Here is a 13,053-nt window from a genome sequence, read left to right on the forward strand (position 1 = left end):
TAGTAGTTTGTCTCTCCTGCTCAGTGTCAGTTCTAGAATCCTCATCAGTGCTCAGTATCACTGTTCATTGTCTTGTGCTGCATTGTGGTGACCAGTGTACTACAGTACAATAGTCCAGTGCTGCATCTTGCTGCTCTGTGTCAGTTCTAGTATCCTCATCAGTGCTCAGTATCACTGCTCGTTGTCTTGTGCTGCATTGTGGTGACCAGTATACTACAGTATATTACTAATAGTCCAGTGCTGCATCTTGCTGCTCTGTGTCAGTTCTAGTTTCCTCATCAGTGCTCAGTATCACTGCTCGTTGTCTTGTGCTGCATTGTGGGGACCAGTATACTACAGTACATTACTAATAGTCCAGTGCTGCATCTTGCTGCTCTGTGTCAGTTCTAGTATCCTCATCAGTGCTCAGTATCCCTGCTCGTTGTCTTGTGCTGCATTGTGGTGACCAGTATACTACAGTATATTACTAATAGTCCAGTGCTGCATCTTGCTGCTCTGTGTCAGTTCTAGTTTCCTCATCAGTGCTCAGTATCACTGCTCGTTGTCTTGTGCTGCATTGTGGGGACCAGTATACTACAGTACATTACTAATAGTCCAGTGCTGCATCTTGCTGCTCTGTGTCAGTTCTAGCATCCTCATCAGTGCTCAGTATCACTGCTCGTTGTCTTGTGCTGCATTGTGGTGACCAGTATACTACAGTATATTACTAATAGTCCAGTGCTGCATCTTACTGCTCTGTGTCAGTTCTAGTTTCCTCATCAGTGCTCAGTATCACTGCTTGTTGTCTTGTGCTGCATTGTGGGGACCAGTATACTACAGTACATTACTAATAGTCCAGTGCTGCATCTTGCTGCTCTGTGTCAGTTCTAGTGTCCTCAGCAGTGCTCAGTATCACTGCTCGTTGTCTTGTGCTGCATTGTGGTGATCAGTATACTACAGTACATTACTAATAGTCCAGTGCTGCATCTTGCTGCTCTGTGTCATTTCTAGTATCCTCATCAGTGCTCAGTATCACTGCTCGTTGTCTTGTGCTGCATTGTGGTGACCAGTATACTACAGTACATTACTAATAGTCCAGTGCTGCATCTTGCTGCTCTGTGTCAGTTCTAGTTTCCTCATCAGTGCTCAGTATCACTGCTCATTGTCTTGTGCTGCATTGTGGTGCTCAGTAAACTACAGTACATTACTAATAGTCCAGTGCTGCATCTTGCTGCTCTGTGTCAGTTCTAGTATATTCATCAGTGCTCGGTATCACTGTCCTCATCAGTGCTCAGTATCACTGCTCGTTGTCTTGTGCTGCATTGTGGTGCTCAGTATACTACAGTACATTACTAATAGTCCAGTGTTGCATCGTGCTGCTCTGTGTCAGTTCTAGTATCCTCATCAGTGCTCAGTATCACTGCTCATTGTCTTGTGCTGCATTGTGGTGCTCAGTATACTACAGTACATTACTAATAGTCCAGTGCTGCATCTTGCTGCACTGTGTCAGTTCTAGTATCCTCATCAGTGCTCAGTATCACTGCTCATTGTCTTGTGCTGCATTGTGGTGCTCAGTATACTACAGTACATTACTAATAGTCCAGTGCTGCATCTTGCGGCTCTGTGTCAGTTCTAGTATCCTCATCAGTGCTCAGTATTACTGCTCATTGTCTTGTGCTGTATTGTGGTGCTCAGTATACTACAGTCAGAGGCAGAACTCTGGGAGGCAATGGAGTCATCTGCCACCGGGCTCCTGCTCTGAAGGGGGGCACCTCTCCTCCCATTCTGTGACACCATTGAATTAAGTTAATTGATAGCTGTCGCTGTCTTTTCCGTGGCGGACTTCCTCACTGGTCCCTGCACCTTACAAATCACACCCTCTTTATTATACTGAATATACACATTTTACAAGTATCACACCCAGGATTAGAAAGCACAACCTATTACACTGGAAGCAGACAACTTACTGATGAAGCTGTTCGCTCCTGTATAGGAAATATGAGAATTTTAACTATATGAAGATACTTCTCTGACAATTACACGTAACTTCACATAGTTAGAATTCTCATGCTTCCTCTATAGGAGCAAATAACTCCATCAGTAAAGTGTCTGCTGTCAGTGTAACAGGTCATGGGTTCTAATCCTGGGTATGACTGCTAAGAAATGTGTGATTTAAAATAAAAGACAATTAAATGTATAAATACAGTATATACATTTTTTCAGAACACTCCATAAACACACACACACACACACACACACACACACACACACACACACACACACACATACATATATTTATCTTAATATAGGAAATACGGGGACACCAGTATTTATCTTGCCTCCGGGCAACAGTGACAAACTTACGCCACTGACTACAGTACATTACTAATAGTCCAGTAATGCATCTTGCTGCTCTGTGTCAGTTCTACTATCCTTATCAGTGCTCAGTATCACTGCTCATTGTCTTGTGCTGCATTGTGGTGATCAGTATACTACAGTACATTACTAAAAGTCCAGTGTCTTGTGCTGCATCTTGCTGCTGTAGGGTGCTGTGGTAGTGTCCTGTCACTGTGCATAGGTCATCATCGTTCCAGTCACAGTGGTATCTGGTATCTCTCTAGTGGTATCTAATTCCAGACATTACTGCCATCTAACTCCAGATATATTACTGGCATATAATTCCACACATTAAAAAATGGAGAACAAAAATGTGGAGGGTAAAATAGGGAAAGATCAAGACCCACTTCCACCTAGTGCTGAAGCTGCTGCCACTAGTCATGGCAGAGACGATGAAATGCCATCAACGTCGTCTGCCAAGGCCGATGCCCAAAGTCATAGTAGAGAGCATGTAAAATCCAAAAAACAAAAGTTCAGTAAAATGACCCAAAAATCTAAATTAAAAGCGTCTGAGGAGAAGCGTAAACTTGCCAATATGCCATTTATGACACGGAGTGGCAAGGAACGGCTGAGGTCCTGGCCCATGTTCATGGCTAGTGGTCAGTAGCGGATCTTGCCAAGGGCAAGCAGGACTTTTGCCCGGGGCGCCGCCTTCCGGAGGGCCCCGGCGCCATCTGGAGGATGCCGCACCATGGCAAGATCCGCTGCTGCTGTGCCCCTTGCTGCCCGCTCTGTCCCGCTGCCGCTGCCCCCTGCTGTGAAGGGAACTAGACGCTACGCGTCTAGTTTCCCTTCGTGGAGAGAACCTTTACTGTGCGGTGCGCAATGACGTCATCGCGCACCGCACAGCAAAGGTCCTCTCCACGAAGGGAACTAGACGCTACGTGTCTAGTTTCCCTTTGTGGAGATGACCTTTGCTGTGCGGTGCGCGATTACGTCATCGCGCATCATTTCAGCTGCGCTGCTACTGTACAGGGGGCGTAACTGACCACGCCCACTGTATTAAGCCACACCCCTATTGCCTGCCTGGGGTGCTAGAAGCCCTAGAAATGGCCCTGCTAGTGGTTCAGCTTCACATGAGGATGGAAGCACTCATCCTCCCGCTAGAAAAATTAAAAGAGTTAAGCTGGCAAAAGCACAGCAAAGAACTGTGCGTTCTACTAAATCACAAATCCCCAAGGAGAGTACAATTGTGTTGGTTGCGATGCCTGACCTTCCCAACACTGGATGGGAAGAGGTGGCTCCTTCCACCATTTGCACGCCCCTTGCAAGTGCTGGAAGGAGCACCCACAGTCCAGTTCCTGATATTCAAATTGAAGATGTCACTGTTGAAGTATACCAGGATGAGGATATGGGTGTTGCTGGCTCTGAAGAGGAAATTGATAAGGAGGATTCTGATGGTGAGGTGGTTTGTTTAAGTCAGGCACACGGGGAGACACCTGTTGTCCGTTGGATGAATAAGGCCATTGACATGCCTGGTCAAAATACCAAAAAAAATCACCTCTTCGGTGTGGAATTATTTTAACAGTAATGTGGACAACAGTTGTCAAGCCGTGTGTTGCCTTTGTCAAGCTGTAGTAAGTAGGGGTAAGGACCACCTAGGAACATCCTCCCTTATACGTCACCTGGAGCGCATTCATCAGAAGTCATTGACAAGTTCAAAAACTTTTGGTGACAGCGGAAGCAGTCCACTGACAACTAAATCCCTTCTTCCTCTTGTACCCAAGCTCCTTCAAACCAACTCCCTCAATGTCAATTTCCTCCTTAGACAGGAACGCCAATAGTCCTGCAGGCCATGTCACTGGCAAGTCTGCCGAGTCCTCTCCTAACCGGGATTCCTCCGATGGATCCTTGAGTGGAACGCCTACTACTGCTGGCGCTGCTGTTGTTGCTGCTGGGAGTCGATCGTCATCCCAGAGGGGAAGTCGGAAGACCACTTGTACTACTTCCAGTAAGCAATTGACTGTCCAACAGTCCTGTGCGAGGAAGATTAAATATCACAGCAGTCCTCCTGTTGCAAAGCGGATAACTCAGGCCTTGACAACTATGTTGGTGTTAGACGTGCGTCCGGTATCCACCATTAGTTCACAGGGACTTAGAGAATTGCTTGAGGTAGTTCCCCGGTACCAAATACCATCTAGGTTCCACTTCTCTAGGCAGGCGATACCGAGAATGTATACAGACGTCAGAAAAAGACTCACCAGTGTCCTAAAAAATGCAGTTATACCCACTGTCCACTTAACCATGGACATGTGGACAAGTGAAGCAGGGCAGACTAAGGACTATATGACTGTGACAGCCCACTGGGTAGATGTATTGCCTCCCACAGCAACAACATCAGCAGCGGCACCAGTAGCAGCATCTTGCAAATGCCAACTCGTTCCTAGGCAGGCTACGCTTTGTATCACCGCTTTCCATAAGAGGCACAAAGCTGACAACCTCTTACGGAAACTGAGGAACATCATCGCAGATTGGCTTACCCCAATTGAACTGTCCTGGGGATTTGTGACATCGGACAACGCTACCAATATTGTGCGTGCATTACATGTGGGCAAATTCCAGCACGTCCCATGTTTTGCACATACAATGAATTTGGTGGTGCAGAATTTAAAAAAAAAACAACAGGGGCATGCAGGAGATGCTGTCGGTGGCCGGAAGAATTGCGGGCCACTTTCGGCATTCAGCCACCGTGTGCCGAAGACTGGAGCACCAGCAAACACTCCTGAACCTGCCCTGCCATCAGCTGAAGCAAGAGGTGGTAACGAGGTGGAATTCAACCCTCTATATGTTTCAGAGGATGGAGGAGCAGCAAAAGGCCATTCAAGCCTATACATCTGCCTACGATATAGGCAAAGGAGGGGGAATGCACCTGACTCAAGTGCAGTGGAGAATGATTTCCATGTTGTGCAAGGTTCTCCAACCCTTTGAACTTGCCACACGTGAAGTCAGTTCAGACACTGCCAGCCTAAGTCAGGTCATTCCCCCTCATCAGGCTTTTGCAGAAGCAGCTGGAGAGATTGAAGGAGGAGCTAAAACGGAGCAATTCCGCTAGGCATGTGGGACTTGTGGATGGAGCCCTTCATTCGCTTAACCAGGATTCACGGGTGGTCAATCTGTTGAAATCAGAGCACTACATTTTGGCCAGCGTGCTTGATCCTAGATTTAATGCCTACGTTGTATCTCTCTTTCCGGCAGACACAAGTCTGCAGATGCTCAAAGACCTGCTGGTGAGACACTTGTCAAGTCAAGCGGAACGTGACCCGCCAACAGCTCTTCCTTCATTTTCTACCGCCACTGGAGCTGCCAGGAAAAGGATAACATTTCCAAAACCACCCGCTGGCGGTGATGCAGGGCAGTCAGGAGCAAGTGCTGACATCTGGTCCGGACTGAAGGACCTGCCAACGAATACTGACATGTCGTCTACTGTCACTGCATATGACTCTGTCACCATTGAAAGAATGGTGGAGGATTATATGAGTGACAGCATCCAAGTAGGCATGTCAGACAGTCCATACGTATACTGGCAGGAAAAAGAGGCACTTTGGAGGCCCTTGCACAAACTGGCTTTATTTTACCTAAGTTGCCCCCTCCCTCCAGTGTGTACTCCGAAAGAGTGTTTAGTGCAGCCGGTAACCTTGTCAGCGATCGGCGTGGGAGGTTACTTCCAGAAAATGTGGAGAAGATGATGTTCTTCAAATTGAATTATAATAAATTCCTCCGTGGAGACATTTACCAGCAATTGCCTCCAGAGAGTACACAGCAACCTGTGATGGTGGATTCCAGTGGGGACAAATTAATACTCTGTGAGGAGGGGGATGTACACAGTGAAAGGGGTGAGGAATCGGACGATCAGGAGGAGGTTGACATCTTGCCTCTGTAGAGCCAGTTTGTGCAAGGAGAGATTGATTGCTTCTTTTTTGGTGGGGGCCCAAACCAACCAATCATTTCAGCCACAGTCGTGTGGCAGACCCTGTCACTGAAATGATGGGTTTGTTAAAGTGTGCATGTCCTGTTTATACAACATGAGGGTGGGTGGGAGGGCCAAAGGACAATTCCATCTTGCACCTCTTTGTTTTGTTTTTTATTTATCTGTGCATCATGTGCTGTTTGGGGACTATTTTTTTAAGTGCCATCCTGTCTGACACTGCAGTGCCACTCCTAGATGGGCCAGGTGTTTGTGCTGCCCACTTGGGTCGCTTGGCTTAGTCATCAAGCGACCTCGGTGCAAATTTTAGGATTAAAAATAATATTGTGAGGTGTTCAGAATAGACTGGAAATGAGTGGAAATTATGGTTATTGACCTTTATAATACTATAGGATCAAAATTACCCCCAAATTCTATGATTTAAGCTGTTTTTGAGGGTTTTTTGGAAAAAAAAACCCGAATCCGACAAAAATTCGAAAGGTAGGTTTTGCCAAACACGACCACGGAACCGAATCCAAAGCCAAAACACGAAAAATGCCCGCTGCACATCTCTAATATATATATATATATAAACAGTCCCAGGAATGGCACTCCGTCATTATCAAACAATGGGGCAGATGTATTAACCTGGAGAAGGCATAAGGAATTGATAAACCAGTGATACGTGCAAGGTGATAAAGGCAGCAGCCAATCAGATCCGAACTGTTAATTTACATGTTGTAGCTGATTGGCTGGTGCCATCCAGGGGTTAAAGTGAGGGGGAACGAGGTGGAACTGAGTTCCACCACCTCTAATGGTAAGGGGAACTAGTTCCACCACCTCCATTTCCCTGCACAGTAATTTCAACAGAAAAATCTGCCCCATCACCTACATCAATAGATGTGTTACTGATGAGTTGCAGCCACCTCCCCCTTCCTCAGGTCCTGGTGGCTCCATGGTCCTCCTCCATCTACAGCCAACCCCTCCTGGTACTCACACACGCTGTGTCTGTTGGACTGCATTCATCCCCTCCTCAGGGCCCAGTAGCTTCCTTTTCCATCAAGGCGTATGTGAGGTCATGCTGTCACCGCTGCTAAAGTGAAGAGGAGCCATGAAGAGGAGCAGGCTCTATGCTTCTTGAAGACAAGATGAGAGGGGGCTGGAGCGACAATAGAAGTGGGAAAGCTGCTGGAGGGATACAGGGCATAGAGCTGCTGGAGGGACACAGGCAGTAAGCTGCTGGAGTGATAGTGCAGAGATGTGTATAAAGGGCACTACTATTGTGGGCATTATGTGTAAGAGGCACTACTGTGGGCATTCTGTATATAAGTGGCACTACTACTGTGGGCATTATGTGTAAGGGGCACTACTATTGTGGGCATTCTGTTTATAAGTGGCACTACTACTGTGGGCATTTTGTGTATAAGTGGCAATACTCTGGTCATTATGTGTAAGGGGCACTACTACTGTGGAAATTGTGTATAAGTGGCACTACTGAGGGTACTGTAAATAAGGAGCAATACTGTGCGGCATAACATGTGTAGTGCAATGTGCATAAAGGGCACTACTAAGGGATGTAACCTGAATAAGGGGCATTACTATGTGGTGTAATGTGAATAAAATTGTGCTACTGTGTTGTGCAATTTGAATTGAAAGTGCTATTACAGTATGTGACCATGTTGCTTCTTTGTGAGATCAATGTCCCTTTATAAAGTATAAGAAGTAGGGCACTAATTTATAGTTTGCAGCGGGGTGCCAAAAACACTAGCACTGGCCCTGGCTCCGCTTAATGTGAGGAGGGGGGGTTGGGGCGCTGGGTAAATGAGTTCCACCACCTCTCCAGGACCACTTTAAGCCCTGGTGCCATCACCTTGAACACATCACTGGTTTATCACTTCCTTATGCCTTCTCCAGGTTAATACATCTGCCCCAATGACCGCTGGTGCCCTCGCTATTTCAAATGTAATAAGCAAAGAAAATTGAAGCGCCTATGTTAAGCCGATATTCAGGGCCGGCGCTTCCATTAGGCAGCTTTATGCAGCTGCCTATGGGCGCCGGGACCTGAGGGGGCGGCCCGCTGTGGTTGCCTGGTGAAAAAATAAAGAATGCGTTCTTCGACTCTCCTGTACCCTCTGAGGAGGACAATGCAATTTAAGAATTCCACACTTGGCCGCCCCCACCCCGTACCTTGCTGCTGCAGTTGGTAACAGCCGCCACCCTCCGGGCCCCCGCTGCTTGCACTGTAGTCGGGGCTAGACAGAGTATTCCATAGTAGCTGGGAGTCAAGCAGAGCGGACCGTCCCCCCAGGTAGGCGATTTCACCAGTAGGCACAGGATGCATACAGCCAGACTTCTGGCAGTTGATGGAGCCTCGCACAACCGCACAGCCTGGCCAAGTCTTACCCATACAGAAGTGCCCTGTGCTGCGGTGGGGATCTCTGCACAGGATCACCACCCCCCCTTCCTCATTGCTGCGTTCCCCTGACTGGCAGAGACAGGGTGTGGAAGCTCCTCAGCCATTGCTCTGCGCAGTAGGGAGCTGCGGGTACCGAGCAGCAGCAGGAGCAGCGGGTTCTCGACTGGACTGTGCTCCAGAGTGGCGGGCACCTGGCTACACAGCAGAAGTGGGTCTGATGTCAGAGGGCTTCAAGTTCAGGTGCACATCCTTAATTGAATGTGTATGATTGTGTATGTTGGCAACATTATTAATGTGTGTATATACAGTATAGCCTGTTGGTGCTTCCCTCACCTCTGTAGAATAACCCCTCCCCCCACTACTGCCCTCCCATATGGAGGAGACCCCCTCACTGCTGCCCTACCCTCTGTAGCATATCCCCATCACTGTTGCTCTCCCCTCTGTAGAATTAACCCCCCCCCCCACTGCCTCTCTCCCATATGGAGGAGACCCCCTCACTGCTGCCCTACCCTCTGTAGAATATAGAATAACCCCATCACTGCTGCCCTGCCCTCTGTAGAATTACCCCCCCACACACACACACACACACACACACACACACACACTGCTGTCCTCCTATATGGAGAAGACCCTCTCACTGCTGCCCTCCCCTCTGTAGAATTACCCCCCCCTCCACCACCACCACTGCTGCCCTCACATATGGAGAAGACCCTCTCACTACTGCCCTACCCTCTGTAGAATAACCCCATCACTGCTGCCCTGCCCTCTGTAGAATTACCCCCCCCCCCCACTGCTGCCCTCCCATATGGAGAAGACCCCCTCACTGCTGCCCTACCCTCTGTAGAATTACCCCCCCCCCCCCCCCAACTGCTGCCCTCCCATATGGAGAAGACCCCCTCACTGCTGCCCTACCCTCTGTAGAATAACCCCATCAATGCTGCCCTCCCCTGTGGAGGTTACACCATATCCCCCCTTTCCTCCTCCCACTGCTGCCTTTACTCCCCCGACCCCCACCCTGCACCCCTGTACTACAGCCTGTCTGTGGTTACCTGCAAAATATTGTGCATAGTGGGTTTTTGTATTTTTTTGTTTGGCCGAGATTGTTTCCCTATTTGACAATGGCAGCTGTGAAACATCTAAGAAACTGTCTTTATATCAAGGGGAGCTGGAAAGTGGGTATGTGTGGGAAGGTGTTTGTGTGTGTTTGGGGGGGGGGGGGGGCAGCAGGCAGACGATTTGCCTAGGATGACGAGAAACCTTACACCGGCCCTGCCGATATGCAACAAATAAATTTAGTATCCTAAGACCAGGGATTTAGACAGTGTTAGGTGTACGTGCGCGTCTATAAGGAGTTGTGTGAGACTCCTATATATGGAAATGAACTAAAAAGGAAAGTAATAGAAGCGCTCATGACACCATAAACATTGTAATGCCCTGAAAAGATTATTACAACCAAAGGAGTCGAAGGCAATTCAAAATATATTTATTTAATAAGCAAAAATCGATAAATATCACTTACTTTAAAAAAGGCTAGTATATAAAACACTTTGTACTATCCCTATTTTCACTGGAAAGCCACATTAAAAATATAAGAAATTCACATGAATAGAATTTATAACAATCAGATAGACAGATAAAACTGTTGAATTGACTGGAATAATTGATGACAGTCTGAATGAAAACAGCTTATTGTAACAATCGTGGATCACTGTGGCATATGCTTATAAGCTGCTTTGAAATATTGTTTCAAGTAATAATCGAGTTATAATAAACAAAGTTACTGTGTATATGATAGTAGCTGATGGCAAATTAGCAGGCTCCTGTGTAAAATGTTGACCGTTACGAAGAAAGCTCAGTGTTCATAGAGCCAGTAAGTGGACAACAGCACTCCTGCACTGAGGACACCTCCCACACTGCCGACACCGCCTTCGCAATGCTGACACCACCACCCACAATGCCGCCACCGCCACCCACACTGCCGCCCCCACCGCCCGCACTGTCGACACCGCCGCCCGCACTGCTGACACTTTCGCACTGCTGATACTGCCGCCACCCCTGCACTGAGGACACTTCCAGCACTCCCATACTGCTGAAACTGCTGGCACCCCTGAACTCCTGCACTGAGGACACTTCCAGCACTCCCGCATTGCCGACACTGCCGGCACTCCTGTACTGAGGACACTTCCGGCACTCCCACACTGCTGCATCCCTGAACTCCTGCACTTAGGATACCTCCAGCACTCCTGCATTGCCGACACTGCCGGCACCCCTGCACTGAGGACACTTCCGGCACTCCCACACTGCCGACACTGCCACACCCCTGAACTCCTGCACTGATGACACCTCCAGCACTCCCGCATTGCCGACACTGCCGGCACCCCTATACTGTGGACTCTGCCACCACTCCTGCACTGAGGACACCTCCGGTACTCCCGCATTGCCAACACTGCCAGCACCCCTGCACTAAGGACACTGCCAGCTCTCCCACGCTGCCAACACCCTGCACTGGGGACACTTCCAGCACTCCTGCACTGAGGACACCTCCCACACTACCGACAATGCCGGCACCCCAGCACCGAGGACACTTCCTGCACTCCCACACTGCTGGCACCCCTGAATTCCTGCACTGAGGAAACCTCCAGCACTCTTGCATTGCCAACACTGCTGGCATACCTGCACTGAGTACTCTGCCAGCACTTCTGCACTGAGGGCAACTCCGGCACTCCCGCATTGCCGATACTGCCGGCACCCCTGCACTGAGGACACTGCCGGCACTCCTGCACTGAGGACACCTCCAGCACTCCCGCAATTGCTGACACTGCAGGCATTCCTGCAGTGCCTACACTGCTGACACCACCACACTGAAAACACCACTGACAACCTTGCACTGAGGACCCTCTGTCACAGTAAGTGCACTATTGGTGTATCTAACCTGCACTGTATCCGACCTGCATTATAACCCATGCTGTATCTGAACAACACTGTATCCAACCCACATTGTGACCCTGCACTGAAACCCGTCCTGTATCCGACCTACATTGCAACCGACCCGCATTGCATTCAACCCGCACTGTATCCAACCAACACTGTATTTGACCTGCACTGTATCCAACCCACACTGTATTCAACCTGCGCTGTATCCAACCCACACTGAGTCTGACCTGCGCTGTATCCAACCCACACTGTATTTGATCCGCACTGTAACCTGCACTTTATCCGGCCCACGCTGTATCTGACCCACAACATATACAATTCACAATGTATGCGACCCGTACTGTATCTGACCTGCACTTTATCTCGCACTGTATCAGACGCGCACTGTATCTGACCTTGCACCAGAGCCGGCCATAGGCATAGGCAAACTAGGCAATTGCCTAGGGCATTTGATATGCCTAGGGGCATCAGCAGCTTCTGCTGATTAAAATGATATGCGGCATACCTATATTCTGTGTGTGGCATTTCATATGCAGATACAGCCACAGTCTCACACAGTATATAGGCATGCTGCATATCAGTTTAATCAGCAGAAGCTGCCTGTGCATCCTAGCCACATAGCGATGCAAATAAGATGCATTTTCATAAAAAGTGCCCGACTTTAGCATTGAGGCAATATTTCTGAGGACACATCTGTATCCAAGCAGAGGCAGAGGTCACAGTGCTAGTGGAAGTGTGAGTGCTGTGTGCACGTGAATGGGTTGGTTGTGCAGTAGTGTTCGGAATATGCGTAAGGAGCATTATGTGTGTCATGTAAAAATGCATTAATAATGTGCAACATATGTGTAAGGGGCACTATGTGTGTCATTATGTGTATAAGGGCATTAATAATGTGCGGCATATGTGTAACAGGGTACTACTGTATGTGTGTCATTATGTGTATAGGGGCACTAATAATGTTCAGCAAATGTGTATGGGGCACTATGTGTGTCATTATGTGTATAAGGGTATTAATAATGTGCGGCATATGTGTAAGGGACATTATGTGTAAAAGGACATAAATAAAGGTTGTCATAATGTGTAAAGTGCATTATGTTTATAAGCACATTAATAATGTGTCTCATGTGTAAGGGGCATTACTGTGTGAAATTATGTGTATAAATGCATTACTAATGTGTGGCATTATGTGTATAAGGTTGCTCTACTATGTGGCATTGCATATAGAAAGGGCACTACTGTCTCGTCTAATGTGAATAAAGAGCAATAGGGTGTGGTGTAATGAGAATAAAGAGCAATTCAGTGTGATGTAATATGAATAAGGGGCTCTACTGTGAGGAGTAACGTTTATAAAGTAAAGTGATACTACTGTGGGATGTAATATGAATTATGGACACTATCGCATGATCAAATGTGAATAAAGTTG

The sequence above is a fragment of the Pseudophryne corroboree genome, chromosome 6 (assembly GCF_028390025.1).
Source record: "Pseudophryne corroboree isolate aPseCor3 chromosome 6, aPseCor3.hap2, whole genome shotgun sequence".
NCBI lineage: Eukaryota > Metazoa > Chordata > Amphibia > Anura > Myobatrachidae > Pseudophryne > Pseudophryne corroboree.